Genomic DNA, 25,553 nt, shown 5'->3' on the forward strand with positions numbered 1-25,553 from the left:
CTGTTTGCACATTCAATGTTCTATAAAATTTATGAGACACATAATATACTATTATCCTAGAACCCACCCCAGCTGTCAGGAAGCTGAGTAGGGGTTAGGAAGATAGGAAACGGAAGCGTTCCAGACTCTAAGAGTACATTTGTCAGACTTGCATACATCTGGTTGACCAAAGTGTTCCAAAGTGAATCTTTTCAATTTCTCTGTTCCTGCTCATTCTCCCTCCAGCATCTCTTGCGCTTCCTTGTCTGCTCTCATTCATTCATTCAACACATTGTGTTTCATGAGCCAGGTACTGTTCTAGGTGCTCAGCATACAGAAGTGAGCATGACCCACAACTTCTGGGTACCAGGAATAATCTCACCAGGTGACTAAAATCTGATGTTTTATTTCTTTTCTTTTCTTTTTTCTTTTTTGGCAGCTGGCCTGTACAAGGATTCGAACCCTTGACTTTGGTGTTAATCAGCATCATGCTCTAATCAACTGAGGTAATCCACCAGCCCTAAATTCTGATATTTATAGACAAGATTATTCATTAGTTCACCTGCTTATAAGAGGCCTTAGCAAATACAGAGAGGAAAGACACCAATATCTCATTCCTTAAGAGTAATCTCGGGGTAAATAAGATGACAGAGGGTCTCCACAGGTACAGGACATACCAGGGTCAGTGGGGACAAGCGACCAACAGTTTAGCCCCAAATTGTAACTTCTCAGCTTTAAAAACAGCAGGAAAAGTACAGTCAACTTTTCTCCACCCCAACTCTACTTTCATTTCTGTTTTAAAAGAACATGTTTAATATAAGTATTCCTTACACCAAAATAAGAATGGTTTTAATGAAAGTCAAAAGACTGAAGATAACATGGGGAAAATATTTGCAATACTTATGAATAGGACTAATTTCCCTACTTTAAAATGAGCTCATACAAGTCAATATGATAAAGACAAGACCTTATAGGCAAGAAAAGAAGGAAAAAGAGAGCAAAAAGCAAAGCAGATGAGCAGGCAGTTTACAGAAAGAAATTCAAATAACCAATGAACCTACGAAAAGATCCTAAACCTCAATCGGAATTAAAGATAAGCAAGCCAAAACAAAGAGATAACATTTTAATTTTATCAGATTGGCAAAAATGTTAAAGCTGGGTGATTTACAGTGCTGGTGGGGGTGTGGGAAAGACACAGCTTTGATTTAAAAAAAAAAGGCAGCGACCTTTCTTGCATATAATTTGGTGATGTTTATCAAAGTTTAAAATGTATTTACCCTCTGACTAGCAATCCTACTATTAGGAATTTAACCTACAGGTATGTCAGCAAAATGTTTATACAAAAGTATTTACATAAATGCAGACTGCAATAAATCCAACAGTTAAACACAACACCGCCCCTCCCCTGCCCGTACTCTGGCAACTAATAAAATATCCAGAAATAAGGCAAAGGTGAAATCCATTTATTGTACAGCCATATAACGAAATACTGCACCATCATTAAAGCAAATAAGGATTTGTATGTGTTGACAGGAGAGATCTCTCAAATATATCAGGGAAAGTTAAAAAAAAAAAAACTACAGAACAATATGTATAATTTAATCCCTTTTTTAAAAAATGTAAAAAGCAGAAAGCCAGACAGATGCAGATATGTGCCAGAAACATTTTTTTTTCCTGGAAGGAATCACAAGAAATGTAGTAACAGTTAGATTTGAGGGGAGACTTTTATATTTCTTTCTGTACCTTATGATACCATTTGTATACTAACCACATACATGTACTATTTTTATTTTCAATGCCATCGTGGTTACCTGAGTGTAAGATTATGGACAATTATCTGCTCTCTCTGTACACTCTGTTTTTTAATAAAATCTAATTTTAAAAACAAACAGAAAAAATTAAAGTACTTATAATGAACCTTAACATTAGAACCTCCCAAAATATATTTAATGAGTCAAAGGCTTTTTAGGAGAGTTCTGAGAGAAAAACACAACAAAATAACAGATGAAGTAGAGAAAAAAAAGGCAATGCAGAGATAGATTGAATATCAACTTGGTCTCAAAGACAAGGCTGAGTATTTCCTCCTTTCTAATATTTTAAACAAAATGATTAATTATGTATTGCATGGTGTTATGGTGCAAGAAGCCACAGAGAAATCTATCAGTTCAAAGCTGTAGAATGTGGAAAATAACCTGGAGGAAAAATCTATGAAAAGCCCTTCGGAACAACTATCATCCCAATTCAGGAGGAAGCAGTAAAGAAATGCAGTCATAAACTAACTTGTACAAATAAACCATAATCCCAGAATATATTATAAAATCATTTGGCAAATATTTATAAAGCCTGAGAGATAAAATCCCATATTGAATTGTTTCACATGCAACTGTAATTCTAGGTTGTGCTACATATCTTCACAGGCATTAAACAAAAAGCCTGGAACGTCATTTGGCTGGATATCACTTCATAAATGCAGCTCCAATTTCTGATTATCCAGATATTTATTCAAGGTTTAAGAGGCAAACATTAATAAAGAAAACTAACAAATTTAATTCTCAATAGTCCTTTAGTGAGGAGTCACTATATAGATAACACAGGTAATAAAACCACAAAATGTTAATAGTCTGAGGAAAATGTAGTACCATTAAGAGGGGGATAAAAAACCCCAAATATATATTTATCATGTGCAATTGCCTAGTTAAACAAAAGAAAAATAGACTTCTGAGAAGGGTGGATATTTTTTTCTCCCTGTGTCAGTTATCAATGTACTGCCTCTTAGCTACAAATTCACTCTTCACTGCCTGATGTGTAAAAATGTACCTGCGCCCTTTAAGTATTTTTTCATTTGCTAGCTGGCGGGATGTTTAAGTTTTGTCAGTAAAAGATGCTGGACAGACATTGCAGAAGGAAGGAGCATTGCTTCCTGGTTCTGGTGTCATCACCCAGCAGGCTCCTGCAGTGTGTGCAGCTTCTCCAGCACCTGTCTGGATCGCTTTTGTAGAGGAGTGCCTCCAGTTAGACATCTCCCCATGAACCACTTTCCCTGGCACCCTGAAGGATGGATTTTCAGCAAGTTCTGCAAGGTGGGTTTTCAGTTCTGCTGGTGTGGCAGCAAAACTTCTTTGCCATGCAGTGAGCCAAGGCCATGTCTTCTCTAACAGGTCTGAATCTCAGCTCTGAGAGGAGGGTAGGGGTGGTCTCTTCCTTGGGCACTTTATCTCAACTCAAGGGGCCTGACTGCTCCCTATATCTGCTATTTCTATATTCTACAGAGTTCTGTTTACTTATTAGCCAACTGTTGTTGCTCCAACCCATTATAGCTAATAGTTCTCAATACTAAACTCTCCTTGTTCAAGCTATTGGGTGGTATCTGCCTCCAGATTCAAATAACTGATACATTCCCTTTACCTACCAGCATTTCTACAGTAGGTCCCACGACAAATGTGCACAAGAAAAAGGAAAAGCAAGAATTTGCATTTTTTGAGTTCTGTCCCTAGCTGCATGGCCTTTAACTACCTACCTCTCTGTTTGCTAAGTGACATATCATAGAATGTGCCAATGAAAACATGAGTTGAAGAAGTGCTCATGCCTTAAGGAGAAATGGAGAGGCTACCAGGAGCATTTCTTACCTTACTCTATGCTGACATCTCTGGATCTCCTGTGTGGCTTCAGCTCCCTCCTATCTGTCCCTGAGCACCAAAAGCAGCCTCCTCCACAACTATAGCAATGTCCTTCCAGCCTGGGGCTGGTAATGACTTCCTGTGGTTGCTAATCTCTTGGTTTCCTCAATGTATCCTGCTTGGCTGCCTACTACACCATCACCTGTGGAAGTAACTTCACTAAATCCCCTCTGCTGTAAATAGAAGTGACTTTTTTCCTCCTGCTTAGGCCCTTACTAACCAGTTATAACAGAATGGCTGCATATACACGTGCTGAATAAGATCTAAAACTGAGAAAACCTAAAATAATACACCTTCACTTGGCATAAAAGAGCCACAGTTAAATCCTTGAAATGTTTTGATTTAACAGGAATTCCTTGAAAATGTATCCAAAGCTTTAATATCTATTTTCTTTAAGGCTGAACTTTTGGCTAAACCATCTTCCCCAAATTTTTATCTGTATATGGAAAATTCATTTTAAAAAGCAGCTCTATTTAGCCAGTGGATAGCACAGTGCTATCCCATAGAACTTTCTGAGATGATGGAAATGTTCTATATCTGTCAATACGGTAGTCACCAGCCACATGTAGCTACTAAACCCTTGAAACGTGGTTAGTGCAACTAAGAAATGGGATTTTACATTTTAATTAAATATCTGCATGTAGCTACTGAAATGGATAGCAGAAGTCTAGCAGACGGTCATCTCTACTATGAGAAAGAACTGCTTCAGCTGGTGGTGTTCTTGAGTGCTTTGGCAAGGAAGGGGTGGGTGCAGAGAGAAGTGATATAATAAAAGTATTAGCCCTTTTATTCATTCTATTCACAGTTTAAAAACATAATAGCAACCCCTTAGCCTACCTGACCCCACCCGCTGCAGACATGGATACACTATTCATTCAGATAACATGGTTAACAAATTCTTAGAGAATAAAACTCATCTGAACTCAGTAGCTTGAGAATGAGGGGGGTTGAAAGAAATTTTGGTGGTCAAAGAGAAGTGTAGACTAGAGTCCAGACCCAGTAAGAAGAGATGCTCTTTTTGGAAAGAGGTAACATTAGAATTCTCGCTTTGTTTTTCCTATTCTTCAACCCAGTGAGAATAATCCCCTGCTTATTCCCTATTGAACTGTCCCAGTCCATTCCTTACTCCTCTTCCAAGAGGATTCCCCTAGAGTCATACAGGGACTATATGGTTTTCCTATGACATCTCTCTATTCTGGCCCTGCTGAAACTGTGAAAGACGGTCCCTTTGACCTAGACTCGTGATGACTAGTTTTGGGGTTAGAAACATTTCATTTCACAGCTCTGACCTTTGCATGGACATAATAAAAGGAAATGACATCAGGTTCCCAATTCTCCTGAGAATTTTGCTCCTAAAAGTTGGTGCGCGAAGGATTAACAGTAGATAACTGCAGGAAACGTTTCACTATATCAGTGAGAATATAAGAATATTAAAAGGACAGTCAAAGGGGCCGGCCCGGTGGCGCACTGGGTAGTGTGCCGCTTGGGAAGCGCGGTGGCGCTCCCGCCCGAGGGTTCGGATCCCATATACAGACCGGTTCCCGCTCACTGGCTCGTATAACTTCGTATAATGTATGCTAGACGAAGTTATTACGATTATGTATATGTTTACCATACTCATTGCTCGAACATACATTAGGTCCAAATCAGGGCTAAATATATTCATCCCAAAGTAATCTCAGTGTCACCTCTTATCTAACTTAGTTCTAAATGCCTTTTTGTTTTTACTGTGTGATCTTAATAATTTTTATTTTATTAATAATAATAGCTAACATTTATTGAGCTCTTAACATGTATAAGGTAGTGTACTTTATAATGCATTATTTTTAAGATAGTAATTTTGTCCCAGTAATTCAGACTTGTTTATTTAACAAATATTTATTGTTTTTAGTATGTACCAGGCACAAAGGATACAGCAGCTAGTAAAAAAGGTGAAGTGATCTCACTTATATGTGGAATCTAAAAAAGTTGAACTCATAGAAGTAGAGAGTAGAATGGTGATTACCTGGGGCTAGCAGGGTGGAAGACTGGGAAGATGTTGATCAAAGGATTCAAAATTTCTGTTACATGAATGGACTTTAAAAGTACCACAGCTTCTAGAACCCAAATGCCCAAGAAACTATAAACAGCTTATTATCCAGAGAACAAAATACAAGTATACCTCGTAAATCTACGCGAGTTTTAGCAATACAAAACTACAATGAAAAATTCTACTGTGAAATTTTGGCTATGAACTGCTTTGATCGGGAATTTCTATAGTTCTTTGGCAAACTGTGCAATTTAAATGAGAACTACAAGACATGCTAACTAGCCAAGTAGGAATTCGTTTACCTTGTAACTATTAACAATGCACTCCAGTTTGCTTTACTCAAGTCTACATGAGTCACTCACAGAACAGATCACATTTCCAGCGTGAATAAGCACTCAGTGACACTCACTTTTCTTCTCAATATTTTCTAAACAGCAAGAAGAGATACTAGTACTATCACAGCCACCACCACCTTGTGCTGCAAGTCAAGCAGAAAAGGACACTGACATTGAAGACATGCGACGCTGGGGACGTGAGCTGTCTTTGCAGTGCAGTATCATCTTGGTGGGCTCACCACAGTCCAAAGCTGGCCCTTAATCTTGTAAATTCATAAATATGATGATCAGAAAAGGGTTCATGCTAACCACATTCATGGTGACATTAAAGTAAAAATGCCAACTTAACACCTTATTGTGAGAAATATAACCCATAATGCAGATTGGACGCTGCTATCCGCTGATCAGTATGTCTGCCAAAAGCATAACTACATGAAGTGGCAAAATTACAATCAGAAGGGTGCACAGGGGAGCAGAAATATATACTGCAGTTTCCTTTGTGGCCTGAGGTTAAGCTATTGAGGTTAGGGTAGACTCGGCAGTGTTCACTGACGAGGGCAAGACCATGCTGTAAGTCAGGGTTGGAACCTAGGCAGTCTGATTTCAAAAGCCTGTAGGGTAAGATCTATTCTGAAACCTGTTAGTGCAACACTAGGGGCTGGGTGCCTTCTCTGTAGACAGGCCAGGTTGGCTTCAAACTTGGTCTCCTAAGCCAGTCTCCAAATTCTATTTATCTGAATTCCTCTTTAAACAAATTCCCTTTCAGAGTAACATGCTAGTACCATCTTTAACCAAGTTATACATTTCTGCCCTAGAAGCCATTTAATCTCTTAATTTGTATATTTTTTATGATCCATTCATTACGGATTGGTTTTACAGTTTCTTTTTTCTGATCCTTTTTTCCGAGTTCAGAAAAGGGGAAGGGATCTGCCTGTTAGCCCTCTTGTATGGCACACACACCACAGTTGTGGTAGGAACCCATTCCACAGTGAAATGAAGGCTTTAAGAATTTCAGAGAAGGGGGAGAGACTTCCTTAAAAAAAAAAAAAAAAAGAAAAGAAAAAGTAAAGGACACCTACACCCTACATTTAAATAATTCATTAAATGCCAAACTTAAACTCTTTAAGAAATACAAGCTAACAGACCTATGACATGGGTAGTGAGGTATATTGCTCCATTCTACCTTGACTTAAATCTTTGTTCCTTCCACATCTAGAATATGTTTGGGCCTTTTGGTGAGACCATCACTTCCAAATGCCAAGAAATCTATCTTTGTATCTGGTTACTGAGCACAAGTCTCCCGCTTAGGATTTTGGTACCCAGTTCTGCAGAATTATACCAAGCTAATGCCCAAGAGCCTTGCAAATACATAACCAGCCTTCAAACACTTTCAGCAGCTCATGGTAATTTCTAGTCTCATCCAAATCTGAGAAATCGAAGTGATAAAATGTATGAAAGGGGAAAAATCATCTACCCAGTCTCAAGAATTATTGTCAGTAGCACCACCTAAAATTATAATTTGCCTAGTGTTTCAGTTTATTCATTATTAACCTGACTTTCAGCTTGGCTTTAATATCAAACTCTTGACTTCTGACACAGAGAGGTATGTGATTCTGTGTAACCAGTTCAGGATTCACTGTTAGAATCATTAAGTTTTTTGCCAGTATTGCTTACCCAGCAACTCGTGGGCAGCTTGAGGCCATGAGAGTCTGGAACATCACCTATTTCTGTACAATCAGGAGAGTTAAGTAAGCTTGAAGGTCAGCTTAATGAAGGCCTCCAAGCACTAACAGAGCTAGTCTGGGTTATGTATGTCTCAGAAGTATGTTTTTATCCCCAAGCTATTCCCATCTACATGCCACTCACGCTGTGGCTGCTGTGTTTCCCCTTGGGCTGTCAACACTCTGGAGGGGTGAGCCAGCCACGAATTCTCCCCACTGCTCCAGGAGGAAAGATTTCCTTCCAGATGCTCACAGAGAGGCAAGCTGCTGGGGGGAGAGAGTATTGCCACATGCTACGTTTTTAGGTTTTAAGTCACGTGTGCATGTGAGGTTTACACAGTTTGGTTCAAATGCGATAGGGACCTTGAGATAGAAAGTTAAGAGCAAACTCTTTTTAAAAAATCACTAACTTCAATTCTCCATCCTGAATAAGAGCCTTTTCCTAAGCAATAGAACTTTTCCTTGCTAGGTCTCTTACTGCTAACTCTCTGGAAAATTAACAGAACTGCAAAACATTCTGCCCTTAGAAGGTAGACAGCAGGTGGACTGTGAACACTCAGGAATCTTCCCATCCAACCCCTAATATACACACACAAATATCACACCCTTATGTCAAATACATATACTGCCAACTGCTCTTATGGATAAGCTACATACCGCTATAGCTTGCTGCAGAGGCAGGGAAACAGTGGTGCTCATGCATAGTCTCCAGACTCCTAGTTTCATGTCTGATACACAAGAGGAGGGGACAGAAGAGCGACTGCATAAAAGCTTTGCTCTGTCTTCTTGGGGGATGCTGAGAGGGTACAGGAAATCACTAAGAATGACAAAATTGACACAGCTGCACATACAAGGGCTGGATGTGTTGCTTACATTTTATGGCACAGGAAAATATATTTAAAAACCATAACACCAACACCAGGATGAAAAAACAGAAGTGCACTGCTTAAGAACAAACATTACGAGTTTTTACAGCGAAGCAGTTCACAGTCACAGAAGTTATATTCTTGGCCAGTTCCAGACTAATATAAAGTAGATGACTCTTGTTTTCAGTGCACTATGTCCCCTCCCTCCAATAAGTGCTTCTCCCCTTAGTGCTTATTCTTGTCCTTCCCTACAAGGCTACAGTGACACCTCTAAAGACACTTACCTCTCCTAAGATTCTATCTCCTTCTGAAGACAAGAACCCTTGTTTTTCATCTTTTTAACTGTCAAAAATAATCCAATTTCCTTATCCATCCTCTTTCCAAATCTTACATTTTAATAAGTACCACTCAATTCCATTACCCCAAAAATGTAAATTTAAAAAACAATAGTTATTTACTACTGTGCCCACAGACTGTGCTACCTAATTTACATATATATCCTGTTTATCCCTCTAAATCCTACAAAATAGGGATTTGGTTTTCAGAGATAAAGAAACATGCCCCAAGTCACACAGCAGGTTAAATTGGTAAGGCTGAGATTCAAGCACAGGTTTATCTGACTCCCAAACCACTGTAATATATTCCTCCAGGGAATGCAGCAAATGATATTTTATAGCGCCGCTAATGATAAAATATAAACACTGTATGTACCTGCCAATTTCAGAACATATTAACTCTCAAAGGCCCTTTTAAAAACATACTCTAAAAGCTACTTGGTGATACTGCTAAAGCAATGATTAGTATTCAAATTTCACAAACAGAAACACACATACTGAACTGTTAAGCCAAGGTTTCTCAACCTCAACACTACTGACGTTTTGGACAGGACTCTTCAAATTGTAGGGGCTGTCTTCCGCATTATAGAATGTTTAGCATCAGCCCTGGTTTCTACCCACTAAATGCCAGTAGCACATCTCCCCATCCCCAGTTGCATCAAAAATGCATCCAGATATTGCAAAATGTCCCCGGGGGTAAAACTGTGTACCCTGTTGAGAACCACAGAGTTAAGTTAATTGCCCAAGATCACATAACTGGTTAAAGATTGAACTAACTCCAGGAAAGAGCTCTCCTAAATCCTAGTGTAGTGGGGATTTCTCTTCTACCTAGCTACATCCCCTTAACAGAAAGCACTTATTAAACTGGACAAAATATACAGAATTCAGAATGTAGAATTCAGAATTCAGACCATCATTATTTCATCACATTGGTAATACTAATTAAGTCCTGTCTCTCAGCTTTGAAACACTGTTCAAACAACAGTTTCTAGACCCTCTCCAAAACCTGATTACCGCAAGCTGGATATGTGTTTAAACAAGATCCCAGAAATGTGCACAATGTTGTGCCTCAAATAGTAGTAAAAGTAGTAATAGCAGTAGCAACAACAAAAAAACTAACAGCTATTAGACCCTGTTTTAAGCACTTCACATGGATTATCTAGTTCAATCCTTCAACATCTTTAACAGCTGTATGAGGTAGGCATTATTACCTGCATTTTATGAATGAAGAAACTGAAGCACAGAGGGCTCAAATAATTTGCTCAGGGTCTGGCTCCAGAATCCTTGTTTTTAAGCATTATCTACAGTGATTCAAAGGACTGTGGGATTATCACCAACTTGGTTCTAAATACTCTCTCTCTAGTAATGTGTGAGTCTTCCCCCAGCTGTATCAAGTATCTTCTTTTCAAGGCACATTGCTGGCACCTTGCTCAAGTCTGAAATCACTCTACTGATCATCCCTCTTTGGGTACAAGACGCAAACGCATTTATTTACACTGCTGTCCAACCAACATTTTTCCACCTTGAGTAAAGAACACACGTAGCACTTTGTTAAATGTTTTGCTGGAGCAGACATGTCATATCTATGACAATGCCCCGATCTACTTGTGTAATAACTTTATCAAAAAAGAAATGAGGTTAATTGGATGTTAGCTAATCCTTAGCTAACATATGTTAGACACTGATCATTTTTTTTTTAAGGATCCCGATCCATCTTTTCAAAAAAGTGATTTACAATTCTGCTAGACACCAACATAAGCTCTGAATGTAAAGTTTTCATTAATTTTTTTTAATTAAAATTAAAATTTACCACTCCCCATTTTTGGAAATTGAGTCTTCTGGCATGCCTCCCTCCTGCGTGATTTTCCCAAGACTACTCCCAAGAGGTTTTATCATCACACTGGCATGTTCTTTCAACATCCTCAAGAACTCAAGTCTCTTAAGCAGCTAGGATTTAGTGAGGTTTAAGCAGGTGGCCAAGGCATCCTTGTTTGGCCTAGGAAGGTGGGTGTTCTGTGTCAAATAGATGGTGAGGGTGATCAGGTGGGTACATGAGAAATACCCAGTCCTGGAACAGATGCTATAGTTCATCGTGTTCTATGAAGGTGGCGCAGTTCTCTTCTACTGTGACCTGCCAACAGGTGCAATACCAGAAGCACTCTCAGAATTGGCTGCCCCCAGTGAGACACACTGAGACGTTCCCGCCTCCATCTAACAAGTAAAGTTTTAGCACTCACAGAGTGTGCCTTTCATAACCTCACCATTCTTAATAAACAGGTTCAACACTAACCGAAGTGCTAATATAAATTTATAAATGTTTCACATAGCTGATAAAATACTGCAAGAGTGAACTCACAGACAGCAGTCAACCATTGGCAATCCATGGATCCAGCTCTTGGTTTTGCAATTACAGAAAGCCTGAGCTGCACTTTGTGAGTAGCAGGAAGAATACACAGATAGAAATAAAGGGCTTCAGAAAAAAATTATAAGAAAGTCACCCAAAATTGGCAACTCTAAGGCAGCTGCGTGTATCAATGGGCTCATCAAGAGTAGGGCTTGCTCAGTTAATATTTGAAAACCACAAGCTTCCCGAGTAAATGCATCATTCCCTGAACTTTGTATTTTGGCACCAGGATAATAAGGAACTTTTAAATCACTTAAAAATCTGCTTTGCACCAAGAACCTCCTCTGGATCATTTCACACAGAAAAAAAAAAAAATCAACACTATTTTAGGAGCAATTGGAGCCACAAGGAAAACAAACTTTAAAATTCCCGCCTCCATCTAACAAGTAAAGTTTTAGCACTCACAGAGTGTGCCTTTCATAACCTCACCATTCTTAATAAACAGGTTCAACAATAACCGAAGTGCTAATATAAATTTATAAATGTTTCACATAGCTGATAAAATACTGCAAGAGTGAACTCACAGAGAGCAGTCAACCATTGGCAATCCATGGATCCAGCTCTTGGTTTTGCAATTACAGAAAGCCTGAGCTGCACTTTGTGAGTAGCAGGAAGAATACACAGATAGAAATAAAGGGCTTCAGAAAAAAATTATAAGAAAGTCACCCAAAATTGGCAACTCTAAGGCAGCTGCGTGTATCAATGGGCTCATCAAGAGTAGGGCTTGCTCAGTTAATATTTGAAAACCACAAGCTTCCCGAGTAAATGCATCATTCCCTGAACTTTGTATTTTGGCACCAGGATAATAAGGAACTTTTAAATCACTTAAAACTCTGCTTTGCACCAAGAACCTCCTCTGGATCATTTCACACAGAAAAAAAAAAAATCAACACTATTTTAGGAGCAATTGGAGCCACAAGGAAAACAAACTTTAAATGCTAACTTCTAATGTAAATTAAATTAACTAGCTGTGANAAAAAAAAAAAATCAACACTATTTTAGGAGCAATTGGAGCCACAAGGAAAACAAACTTTAAATGCTAACTTCTAATGTAAATTAAATTAACTAGCTGTGAAATTTGGAACAGGTTATGTAATCTTCCTGAGGCTGTTTCCTCAACTATTAAAGAGGGATAATGATACCTCCACCTCTTTGCACTATTGTGAAAACTCAATGAAGTAATGGATGCAAAGCATCTCAGAGCCTGATAAAAAGAGATCCTTAAATGTTCAGCTTTATTATAACTATTAGGTGAAACTGAAACTAGTAAAATTCCAAATTTAATTATCCCTTTAGCTTTTAGACACCATAGAGATTTAATAAGACATTTCCCCATTCTCACCACCTGAGGGTGCTATTCCAACTGCCCCCGTGGACTTGAGAACAGAGACTTAAGGCCATTTCTCCCAACATCACAGGCTGTTTCTCAAAATCAGAGGATTCCAAGTTGGTACCTTTCACAAAGAGGTACTTGATCAGTTAAACTCAAAGCAACTGAGCTTAACAATTAGCCTAGGAGCTTGAAAACAATGCTACTAGGAGCTCATGGAGTAACCAAAGTTTTCAAATTATTTTAATTATTCCATTTAGAAGTGATTTCTTTCTAGAGTAGTTTCCTCCACACACCTAAAAAAGTCAGATGCAAAGAATTTTTTCTCTCTTTAAAAAAAAGTCAGCTGCAAAGAATTTTCTTCCTTTTTTCCTCTCTCCATTAGTCTGTCATTCTGACTTCAGTCTATCATAATAGCTATTGCCTATTTTATTCGTAAATGCACAAGTGTAATACTACCATTCATAACTTAACAAAACATGCTCATAATTTTGTAATTCGGTTTACAACTTTCCCTGTCCTCCTTTATGCTACGGGATGTCTTCACCTACCTTTCCAGTACACAATCTGTTTCTTTTTTTTTTTTTTTTTTTTTTTTTTTTNCCCTCGGCGGGAGCGCCGCCGCACTCCCAAGTGGCCACTGTAGCAGTGCGCCACCCGGCCCGCCCCCCACACTGTTTCTGATGTGGTAAGTAGTCTCTGTTGCACTGTGATATGTCCTTAGTAATCACAAGATTCCGTTTTCCCTGTCCCCCACCTCTCCAAACTCTTGCAAGAAAATAAGTTACTTGCACCAAAATAATGCACTTGCTGACTAAAAATCTGCTTTTCTGTGTAAGAAGTAAAAGAGGCTTATTTATTTCTACATAAATTCATCAACCAATTGGGTTAAAAGTGCAGTGATAATTACTTGTAGCATTCCCCTGCACGTATGTCCTGCAGAACGTCGGTCTCCTGATTCCTATCTTGGTGCAACTTAAATAACAACCACACACAGCCAAAAAGAAAAAGCACTGGGCCCCGGCGGGTGTGGCCCGGCAGCAGAGGGTTTTCGGAATGCTGGGTGTGGCCCTCCTGCCACAGCAAAAGAAATGAGTCAGCCCGCTCAAGCCTAACCAATAAGCTGGCTCACTGTCGGCTAAGGCGGAACTTTCCTTCCTTGATTTTTATCTGGCTTAACAGCTTTTTTTTACTTGAGCCTTTAACAACTTCAGCGCAACTTCTGGAAAAAGGTAGGTTGCCCTTTAAACGCTTTCACAAAACAGACATGAGGCTTTTTATGATAGATACTGATCAGCGGATGCACGTTAATTTCTGTTAAGACAGGTTTTTCAGTTCCGTCGGTATTCGGGGTGCTTGCGATCTGGTGTCAAAGCAGATTTGGGTCTGACCTGTGGCACTGTATGACCTCGGGCAAGTTAATTATCTGCAATGAGGGGGGAAAGCGCGCATCTAACAGAGTTTGCCAGAGAGATTACAGTAGTCACCCACTTATCCTTGGTTTCAGTTCCCTGCGTTCAACTACAGTCTGAAAATATTAAATGGGAAATTCCAGAAATAAGCAATTCATACATTTTAAATTGTACACGTATGTCCTGCAGAATGTCGGTCTCCTGATTCCTATCTTGGTGCAACTTAAATAACAACCACACACAGCCAAAAAGAAAAAGAAAAAGAAAAAAAGAAAATAAGGCAAATGCCATGCATTCTTCTCCAATATTTGTTTCCAGAAGTTCCGCGTGAGCAATTACCTGGCCACACTAAACAGAAAGCATGGCTATAGAGTAAACACGCTCACTCCAAAACACGGGGAGCACGTGCTTCTTTTTGCCACTTAATACACAGGTCACTCACCAGCTAGTTTCCAACCAGCCAAAGGAATTTAGCTGAAGGACCGATTTGTACAGGGACTGGAGTGTGAGAGAGCGAGTACTTCCCGAAAACTTAGCACCCAAACTGTAAATACAATCCCACTCTCTCAATAGCCTCCATTAGAAAGGAACCCCAAACTTGAAACCAGCCGCTGAGCCTTGGCTCACAAGTCAGCGGTGAACATCGCCGGCTCTTCAGAGCGTGTGTTGATTGAGCCTACCTACCTATGTACCCTGACCCGGCGTTCAGCAACTGCACTGAGCGTTCGCAGGTGGAAAGAGCTACTGCCCATCTTATCCTTAACGCGGGTTCCAGTAATAAAAACAAACAAAACCCCAAGATTCCCTTTACTCCGTCGTAGTAAAGGAAATTTCACTGATTGCGATTGTGGGTGTTTCTGGAAGGGAAGAATGGTTGTTTCTTCCCTGCGTTTAATCAGGTCCCACCGTCTGCGAGTGCCCAGAGGGCTGTAACGACCCACAGCATCGCAGAAGGAGCAGCACTTACGGTCTCGGTCGCTCCTCCTCGGAGGCAGAGTCTCCTGGAAAGTTCCCGGGGCACCAAGTTTGCGCGCGGCTCTGGTGCGCGCTGGCTGCGCCGGCGCAGGCGGAAAGGCGAGCGCGGTCAGCGGCGCCGGCCCCCGGCCCCGGCCGCCTCTCTGCCGAGCCCTACCCGGCCCGCGTGCGAGGACCCTCTCCTGGGGGACAGTTGCGAGCTGGCACGCCGAGCGCCACCTCCGCGGCTCCAGCAGCGAGGCCGGCGGGTGTGGCCCGGCAGCAGAGGGTTTTCGGAATGCTGGGTGTGGCCCTCCTGCCACAGCAAAAGAAATGAGTCAGCCCGCTCAAGCCTAACCAATAAGCTGGCTCACTGTCGGCTAAGGCGGAACTTTCCTTCCTTGATTTTTATCTGGCTTAACAGCTTTTTTTTACTTGAGCCTTTAACAACTTCAGCGCAACTTCTGGAAAAAGGTAGGTTGCCCTTTAAACGCTTTCACAAAACAGACATGAGGCTTTTTATGATAGATACTGATCAGCGGATGCACGTTAATTTCTGTTAAGACAGGTTTTTCAGTTCCGTCGGTATTCGGGGTGCTTGCGATCTGGTGTCAAAGCAGATTTGGGTCTGACCTGTGGCACTGTATGACCTCGGGCAAGTTAATTATCTGCAATGAGGGGGGAAAGCGCGCATCTAACAGAGTTTGCCAGAGAGATTACAGTAGTCACCCACTTATCCTTGGTTTCAGTTCCCTGCGTTCAACTACAGTCTGAAAATATTAAATGGGAAATTCCAGAAATAAGCAATTCATACATTTTAAATTGTACGCTGTTCTGAGTGTTCTATACGTATTCTATTATTAGTTATTGTTAATCTCTTACTGTACCTAATTTATAAATTAAACTTTATCATAGGTATGTATGTATAGGAAAAAATATAGAATATGTGGAATTTGGTACTATCCGAGATTTCAGGCATCCATTGGGGGCCTTGGAATGTATCCCCTATGAATAAGAAGGGAGTACTTCTATATATGTAATACACGTAAAGCATTTAGCACAACGCTTGACATAGAGTAGGCACTCAAAAAATGTCTCGTTTCTCTGAGTCCTGAATCAGAATCTCCAAAATGTAGACCAACTGGCCTATAATTTTTAAAAATTCTTTTCTATATTAAAATATTCAAAGAATTTTAGAGCTAAAATAGTTCTTTGGTATTATTGCCTGGTCTGAGTCCCTTATTTAAGTAGTGAGAAACTAAAGAAGCTTTTGGTTTACGATTCTTGGATTTGGTATTCTTATTATACAATAGAAAATTCCTTAGTAGCGAAAAAATGGGGGCGGGGGCTTAAAATTGGAATGATTTCATATCTCATTTAGGCCATAATTAAACCAACATTTTGGGAATATTCGATCTGGGTCACTGTGCCCTAAACATTATTTTGAAATAAAAATATTTAAAAGAGGCCGTGAAGATGACGGCTGCTATGGGAAGGTTGCTCCTGGCCTTGGTTACCTGACATGCGAACACCATTCCTTGGGGGCATTTCTGCCTCTGCAACTCTTAGGCCTGCTGCTTCTGGAAGAATGTGCTGGATAAATATATTGTGGTCTGGCAAAATTCGCCTTTAGCACCAATTCCTCATACCAAGCTCCTGCTGTCACCCAGCATGTGCTCTATTTTAAGGGAATAGCCGTTGTCAACAGAAAGTTCAAAGAACTAAGCCTGGGGACTTTAAGGGGACATATTTGGTGCTTTTCTTCTGTCCTTTGGATTTCATCTTTGTGTCCCCTACAGAAGCCGTTGCTTTTAGTGACAAAACCAGTGAATTTCACATGTGAACTGTGAAGTTGTTGCAGTCTCAGTGGATCCCCACTTCAGCCATCTTGCCTGGAGAAATACACCAAGGAAGAATGGCGATTTGGGTCACGTGATCATTACACTCTTGTCAGATTTACCTAAACCAGTTTCCCCAGACTACAGTGTACTGTTGGAAGGTCCCGGTCTTGCACTAAGAGGGCTCCTCATAATAGACCCCAGTGGAATCATCAGACATCTGAGTGTCAGAGATCTCCCACTGGGCCAAAGTGTGGAAGAGATCCCCCCAGTTTGGTGAAGGCATTCCAGTTCATGGAAGCCCACGGAGAAGTCCACCCAGCAAACTGGACACCAATTCTCCTACAATAAAGACAAGTCCAACTGCTTACAAAGAGTAACTTGAGAAGATAAATCAGTAGATTACCCTATGTGTATCTGCAGCTTCTCAAACCAGCAAAGAACCATACTTGGAACCCATGTTTAGCATTTCGAAGGTGATTATTCAAAAAAAGGCAAAAAAACGATTATGTTTGTATTCATAAATATGACTGTTTATTTTTGTAACACTGGCTAAGACTCCTTAAATGTGGTTAGTCACCTGCTGTAACATCTTGATGGCTAGTTTCTACAAAGCGCCTAGTTCACCTGTTTCTTAGACCATGTCTTCACTGGATAAACACGCTTCTTTCTTAGCCTTACTTGAATCTTTGTCTACACCAAAGTAGTACAAGCATTGAAAGCTTCTGATCAACGGTCTTGAAATTTTCTTCTTAAATTTCTTTATTAAACTGAATTTTCTTTTAAAGTAACAAAGATCATAGTTTTAAGTTAGCATCAGCAGTCCAACTTAACTCTCACAATGGATATATATATGTGATTGAAACAAATGTGAATTATGTTATTAAAAAAATCATGATGGCATCTACAGCCATACCAGCCTGAACATGCCAATCTCATCTGATCTCAGAAAAAATCATGGTGGCAAAGTGACTTGACTGATCATGCATGATCCCCATCCTGAGATTTATAGTTTACAGTTATTTTACTTATTTTATTCGGTAGCTGACTTAGTGTATACTTTTCTAGACATTGATTAGCTGTAATTATTAAGGATATTTATTGAATCCAGGGATTGTATTTTGAAATCACTGTAATGACTTTCTCTCTTGAAGTGTTCCATGTAAAATACATAATAAAGAATAAACATTTAAATTAAAAAAATTTTTAAATTATTTTTTAAAATATTTTTTAAAAACTTCAAGTAGCTGGGAATTAGCAAATTACAGGACACTACAGAACTGCTAATTCCTGAGCACTGGTTAAGAAATGAGTTGATTACCACCTGCTGGTAGAGTTTCTATAGGGGAAGAAAAATCATTTTTTAAGTTACAAATTAAACTTTCTTAGCTTTGGAAAATATCTCCTGAGTTTAACTTCCTCATATTTATTTAGAGCCAACCATTCCACAGGCCACAGATTTGAAGATATCTTCAAAATACTTCTTAGCCAAAGATAAGATCTTAAGTGAGATCAAGGGCCCTTCCTAAGATGCTATTCTTTCCTCCAAAGCAGCACGGGAGAGAGGAAAAAACACTGCACCAGGAGCCAGGAGCTCTGTTCCTGGTCCCAGCTCTGCCAGTAGGTGGGCAGGTAAACTGCTTCCCTCTCTGAAGATGTCTAAGAGTTATTTCAGTTGGGAGACCAAGCTATGGTCAAAAAGGACAGAAGCAAGAGAGGCCTTTAGCCTAACACTTATCTTTAGCAAAAGGCACTCAACATATAAAGTTGGACCTGTCTCCTAGATGATGAAGCTGATAAATCTCTCTTCACTCTCATAAAGATAACTTTATTCTCCTAGACATTTTAATTTCTGGAATCATCTAATTCCCCCGCACACACACCTTGTCAATTCACTATCAATAGGTGTAACATGAATGCTTCTTTCATATCTGTGCCATTTTTTCCATTCCTGGCCCAGGCACTCATCCCCTCATACCAGGGCCACTCTGATTGAGTGTCTCCTAACTGCTGTGCCTCCTAACACATCATCACCATTACATGACAAATGTCAGAATCTAGCGTGCCGTCATGTCTTAAACCTTTCCTCTCTCAATTAAACAATTGTAATTATAGTAGACATCAAAAGGAAACAATTTGCTTTATAGGCAACTTTCCTCAAATGCTCATGAAAACTAATGTGTACTTTTAAGAGCATTAATTTTTCTATTTACTATTACAATTACTTACACTAGGCAAATTGACAGTATGTTGGCTGTTATACCAAGGACAGCAGTTCTTTTATTTGAGAAGACTACAGAAAGCCTATGTGTTATATAAGCTACTCAATAAAATTCATAATAACACTGCAATCTGAAAAACACAACTGTGTTTGTGTGTACATAGACATATATAGATACTTTGAGATGTATGACAGAGGAAAAGAAAGGTAGCACACACAAGAGAGATGGTCTAGTTTGTTTCTATTGTTTAGGATCCAGTTGAGCTTAAAATTCAGAGTACGTGCTCCAGGAAGAAGAAAGGCTTCATAAATATGTTCAGCTGCAATCATAACTCAAAAGCATGCAAATCGTGTTTCCAACAATCCTTGTGATTCAGAAACAAGAATGATACCATTATTACCAATGTGTTTAGAACATTCTCAACCAGAGAAAAAGGATCATTGTTTCTCGGATGCCTTTGTTACCTAAAATTAAAATACACAGTACAAGGATTATATAATTTAATATAGTTATTTAAAAAAGTGACAACCCACAGGCCCAATGTCATTGGGTTCAAGGCCCACACCATGCCCTCTGATGCCTTCTCTCAATCTTTATACTGTTTAACCCATTCCAGACCCACACAGCCCATCCTTCTCGAACCGCTTCACTGGCCCAAGCCCTGAACAGCTCTCCTCTCCTCTAAATGTCTACTGACCTTATTCTTTATGCCTCCATTTCACAACTAACTTTAGTGTCTTCCTTCTTTTCGAGATCTCTGACCTTTCTCTCCCACCAGATAACAACAGTCCATCTGAGGCAGAGATTATGTTTCAGAGGCTTTGTATTCCCCAGAGCTTAACAGATTCTGAATAAATAGTCATTGTCATTGATATAATGATGTTTATGTTATATAAAAGCCACAAAGGAGAAAGGAAAACTTTCCCTTTGACTGCTGACACATCAAGAATAAACAAATATTATAGCTGTTCAAACCAGCTGGCAAGCAGAACCCAAGCAGCAGATGCATTTCTTTGCTCTTTATGACATGTTCCAACAATACAGAATGCTACTGAGAAAGCAAATCCTATACTTCCTAAAAGGAAGTGGAGTTTGCAAAATAGCATTATCACATAAAATCTCAGTTCCCCAAATGCTAACCCTCTGAAAAGAACAGAGGCAATAAATTATTCTATCTTCCTTTTCAAGTTAGGAACACATACATACATATTTGGCAGTCTTGCCAAAGTAACAATTCCTCCTTCAATATAAACATCTCTTTCAATGTGTGTTATAGCCACAGACATCTACCTGTTTACCTACAAGTGCTCTTAACCTTAAATAGTAGCAAAAGACAGATCTTCAAGACAACTCCTAACTACTAGAACTATCATAGGTATACATTCGTTTAAATGATTTAAAGTCAAAAGTTATATGGCATTTGTATTACAGCAAGCCTCTGTCAAAAGATTCTTTATCACACACATATGCAACACAGAGTCACTAGTATCCTTTAATTAGTGTTAATACATTTGTGCTTTTATGACAGATGGGAATAAATAACTACCACTGTTCTCAAGAAGCTATGTCATAAACAGCAGTCCTACTATATAATTAAATGCTTTATTATAATTGCCCGTGAAAAATACACTAAATAAATATCCCAAATATAAACAACGAAGTGAATTAGTCAGCATTCTTTTAACTTGCGAGTAATAGAAATGGCACTTGAAGCAGCACAGGCAAAAGCAAGGTGGGATGTATTGACTCTAAATAACCTAGCAACAGGAAGCCATAGGGGTAGCTGGTCTTTAGGATCAACTGAAAATGAACTCTACCAGGACCAGATGACATCTTTGCTTCTACAGGTTGGCTTTGTCCTCTCTTCCTGAAGTCTGCCTTCTTCTACTTAACTCCCAGTTCTGCCACTAAAAGGGACTATTCCTCTTTTCATAGTTGTAATTTAAAAAATTCTCAAGAAAGACTCACACTGGTCCAGCTTGGGGTCATGCACCCATGACTGGGTGGTCTACACTAGGACCACCTAGCTGAATTGGTAGAAAGAGCAGCAAGTTCTCTAGAAGAAGGTGCATTTACTTCCCCAAAGTGGGAAGAAGGGCTCATTTGTCTGCCAAAAAAAAAAATCAACAACTATCCAGAAATTCCATTTTATGCCTAAGGTGAAAGCTTATCCAAGGAGTCAGTCCTGAACTTGGTAATAATTACAGTCTAAAAGTTCACTTCTGGGCCGGCCCGGTGGCGCACTGCTACAATGCGCCACTTGGGAGCACGGCTGCGCTCCCGCCGAGGGTTCGGATCCCACACACAGACCGGTTCCCGCTCACTGGCTGAGCGAGTTGCGGGCGCAGCACCGAGGGTTGCGATCCTGTTGCCGGTCCCGGTCCAGTACGGGCGCGACACTGAGGGTTGCAATCCGTTGCCGGACATGAAAAAAGACAAAAAAAAATAAAAATAAAAAATAAAAGTTCACTTCTACAGTCTAAGGTCAACAAACTCTCACGTGGCACTGGAGTGCATTACACTTAAGAAAAGATGCATCTAGTATAGAGGTTGGCTTTTCTGGCCGGTCCTTAGAAGTCTGTTTAACTCATAATGTCAATAATATTTCTAATACTGTACTCAAACTCCATTCATAACATTGTTCCTAAAGGAAAATGTATTTGAAATTCCACCTAGTACAAGAAAAACACACCTAATTTAATTCATTTACTGAATACCTAGTACCCACAATGTCTTTCATTTTACACACATTATTTTACATTTAATGCACATATAACACTGCAAGGCAGGTGTTAACAACCTGCGAGGACACTGGGAGTCAAGAAGGCTATATGTGCCTGAAGTCAGTGGTCAAGACAAGTCAGAGTCAGCTTCAAAGTCGTGTATGTCTGACCCAAAAGCTGGGACTAGTATGTCTAATACTCAGAGCAGCCAGATGGGGTGGGTTTACAGATGAGAAGACTATGAATGAATGTTTCAGACTCTGTGTAAATACCTAAAAAGAGAAGGGAATACTGGGCAGTCACAGTCACTAGCCAGGCTTTAACTTTCTATTTCCTAAGAGAAAGTACTTCTCTATGAATGAATAAAAGGAAATATATCTCTAGATAAACTTTAAACCACCCTGACACTTATACTTACATGAAGATCATCTGAAAATCAAGGATTTCTAAATAGTATCTTCATAAAAAATTTCTTTTGCCCTGTTTAAAAAAAGAAGGTTCTACCTATATTAAAGTGCCTATCTAAAATGTTTTAAGAGAAAATTCAAATTAGAAAAAACCAACTAATACTAACATGACTCAGATGTGCCAATATAAATGCAATGGATGCTTTAGCAGCATTAACTGTATTTCATACCTTTTAAAAACTTCTTGGTTATGTAGTATTTAATACATACCAGAGGATATATTTAACATATTTGTTAAGAAATGTAATATTAAAATCAACACCCACGAACCTACCACCCAACCTAAGAAGCAGACCATTACTAATAAAACATGGCAGCTCTGAGTGCCTCTTGCCCTGTCTGACTGAAACTGAAAACCATTTCTTTCCATGCACATTAGGCAAAAAGTCTGAAATCACCAGTCTATAATGTGGCTTTTTTTTTTTCACTGGTAAGGGAATCATTTTCCATGCACATTAGGCAAAAAGTCTGAAATCACCAGTCTATAATGTGGCTTTTTTTTTTTGACTGGTAAGGGAATCATAACCCTTGGCTTGGTGTTGTCCGCACCACGCTCAGCCAGTGAGCACACCGGCCATCCCTATATAGGATCCGAACCCGCAGCGTCAGCGCTACCAGTGCCGCACTCTCCCGAGTGAGCCATGGGGCCGGCCCTATAATGTGGCCTTAATAATAAATTAACCCTGTGCCTCTTGAAATCAAAGTGAGGAGGTGGTCAGAAGTAATGAGAGAAAATAGCTGAATTCAGACACGAAGGAGTGCTTTTCTCTTGAGACAAGATTAAATCGTCCATTGTCTTGACACACAAACTACTAGTCAGTGGTTTCACTCCATGGTCCAAAGCCAGGACTGACCAGTAGGAATATGAAAGTAAGTTGGATCTCCTTGACACGTGTCAGGTTGTTGGACACGTGACCTAAAATTATGGAAAGGTCAATTCCAAATTATTCCAAAACTGAGGTAAGCTATTACTAAGCCACGACAAACTGGTTCTCCTATGACGGAGCTTTAAACAAGTCGGAAGCCATAAAAGGAAAAAGGAAAGGAACCTCCCAATTAACAACCATGAACTCCATTTCATACATAATGGAAAAGAGAAACAATAACTTCAGATGTAAAAATGATCAAAGAAAACAATAATTTACTAAGGCTTAATTTTGTTGTAAGAGTGTGTTAAGCAATTTATATGACGGAAAAAAATTAACATGTCATCTGTGAAATTAAAGAACTTACGATATATGTCAAATAAAGGACATGTACCCTAAACTAGTGAACAAGTCAGTAAAAACTGTTTGGCTGAAAACTACAAATTGAGAACACAGCAGTCTAACATGTAGTACAAATTAAATGGTACAGTGAATACCTGCTAAGGAAGAGGGGGAGAGAGAAGATAAGAAAGCATACAACAACGTGGGTACCCCTACGTGAACACAGTCCACCAGTTATCAAAGTGCCACTCTCCTGTGGCACCTGACGCTGCCTTGTTTTATAGCTACTCAGACACACAGCATCTGCACCATTCTCTTAGCTTTCTGAAGGCTGGGTGCAGGGCTTGGACTACGGTAAAGCTCTGGAAGTCCAAACCCTGACATGGGATATGTTCTAGAAATGTTTGAAGAAAACAGTGAAGGGTCATCTTGGTCAACTCTACATACCTTATTTAAATGCCTTATTTGAATTGGTAACCTCTGAAGTAAGTTGACCTCTTCAATGCAGGAGACAGACTGCAGTAAAACAGTTGATCGAAGCGCCATCTCTCAAGATAAAAAGGAAGGTCTCTGTACAAGGGGAGTGTGTGTGTGTGTGTGTGTGTGTGTGCACGCGCACGCGTGTGTGTGCACGCGCACGCGTGTGTGTGCATGTTTGGGCTGAAAGACAGAAATTGGTACCTAAGGGATGAAAAGAGTGTGTTATCAGTTTAGGCTAAATTATGCTGCAGGAACAAGTTGCCCCAAATTTTTGGAGGCCAGCAATGATGAGAGGTTTATTTCTGCTTCCTATCTGGTTCCTTTCAGGTGAGCTGTGGCTGGGCTCCATGTCTCTGTCACTCTGGACCAAGGCAGAAAGAGCACCCCTAACTGGGACATGCTAGTTTCATGGCAAAGAGAAGAGAGCGATGGCAGAACCAAGCCATGCCTATTAAATTTTCTGCTCAGAAATGGCACATACCGTTTTCACTCACATTTCATCAACCAAAATAAGTCCTATGGCCAAGCCAACCACAGGGATGTCAGTCTTTAATATGGTGGGAAAGAATAATCTCCTCACAGGGATGTGGGAAGGTGCCGCAAATGTTTTAACACTGATGTAAGCTACCACAAAGGGAATGGAAAATGGCTAGGACAGAGCTTTCTTCTCTCCTATAATGATAAAATAAGGTGTCATGTTATAAAAAGTGTTCCCTCCATTTCTATGGTACCTTATGCTGTTCTCATAATTTTTCACATATTGTCTCATTACATTCTCACAATCGTCCCAGTGAAGTTCAAGGACTTGCCCAAGGCCTCAGCAGTGCCTCAACTAGAACGCTAAATCTGGTGGTCGCTCACCCACCTTGGGCAAGTTAACCTTTAAAGTCCTCTGTTTTGCCTGCAAAATGAAGATAATCCTAGACTCTTCCTAAGAAGGTTCTTGAGAGATTAAGTAAAACAATGTACGAGTATTTAAAACACACAAGCATGTACCAGTACTCAGTGATAAGGTAATATTATTAAATTATGACACTTGTCCCCCAACCCACATCTTTTCCAAATTATCTTTAAATTTTAATTATAAGTTGTTAAAATTCCTTAAGCATAGAAAAAAAATTTTATTAATGCCCTTTCCTTCACTTTTTAAACCTCTAGTCTTACAGTTACCTCCACATGCACATGCACACATACACACATACACACACACTCTTCTAATGACTTCTATTACTTGTTCATGCTCGAATTAGTTACTTTCCTAAGACTCTCAAGTATTAAAAGTTCTGTTCTTTCTTGAGTATTTGTAAAGCAGAACTATTAATAATTTTTATTTCTTCCCAAAATACGGAATATTAAGAACAATTGAAAATATTCAGAGTAATTCATTAAAAGTATAATATAGATTCGAAAAAGTCTTCCAACTGAGAATGAAATAAAAGGCTTAGCATCAAAGACTATCCATCTTCTAACTCCAGCCTTAATTAGCCCTATTCCCCTTCTCTCTTTGCATTCTATTAAACTACAATTCTTTTTTTTTTTTTTTTTTTTTTTTTTTTTTTTTTTTTTTTTTTTT

General features: G+C 39.5%; 1 protein-coding gene and 1 pseudogene across 2 annotated transcripts in view; one reads left to right on the plus strand and one right to left on the minus strand.

Annotated features, from left to right (window-relative positions):
* Positions 1-18,083, plus strand: part of LOC103593303 — a 20,924-nt pseudogene extending 2,841 nt beyond the window's left edge.
* The window catches only part of SGMS1 (sphingomyelin synthase 1), a 104,518-nt gene that overhangs the window by 73,742 nt on the left and 5,223 nt on the right, over positions 1-25,553 (minus strand). The window contains exon 1 of one of the 2 annotated variants that reach the window (XM_008576259.1): positions 15,056-15,161. The exons of the other annotated variant lie outside the window; for it this stretch is intronic. The gene's annotated coding sequence lies outside the window, so the exon portion shown is untranslated. Of the gene's footprint in view, positions 1-15,055; positions 15,162-25,553 lie in introns of those variants that run through there. 2 annotated transcript variants of the gene reach the window in all.

The sequence above is a fragment of the Galeopterus variegatus genome, unplaced genomic scaffold, assembly GCF_000696425.1.
Source record: "Galeopterus variegatus unplaced genomic scaffold, G_variegatus-3.0.2 Scaffold1319, whole genome shotgun sequence".
Lineage (NCBI taxonomy): Eukaryota > Metazoa > Chordata > Mammalia > Dermoptera > Cynocephalidae > Galeopterus > Galeopterus variegatus.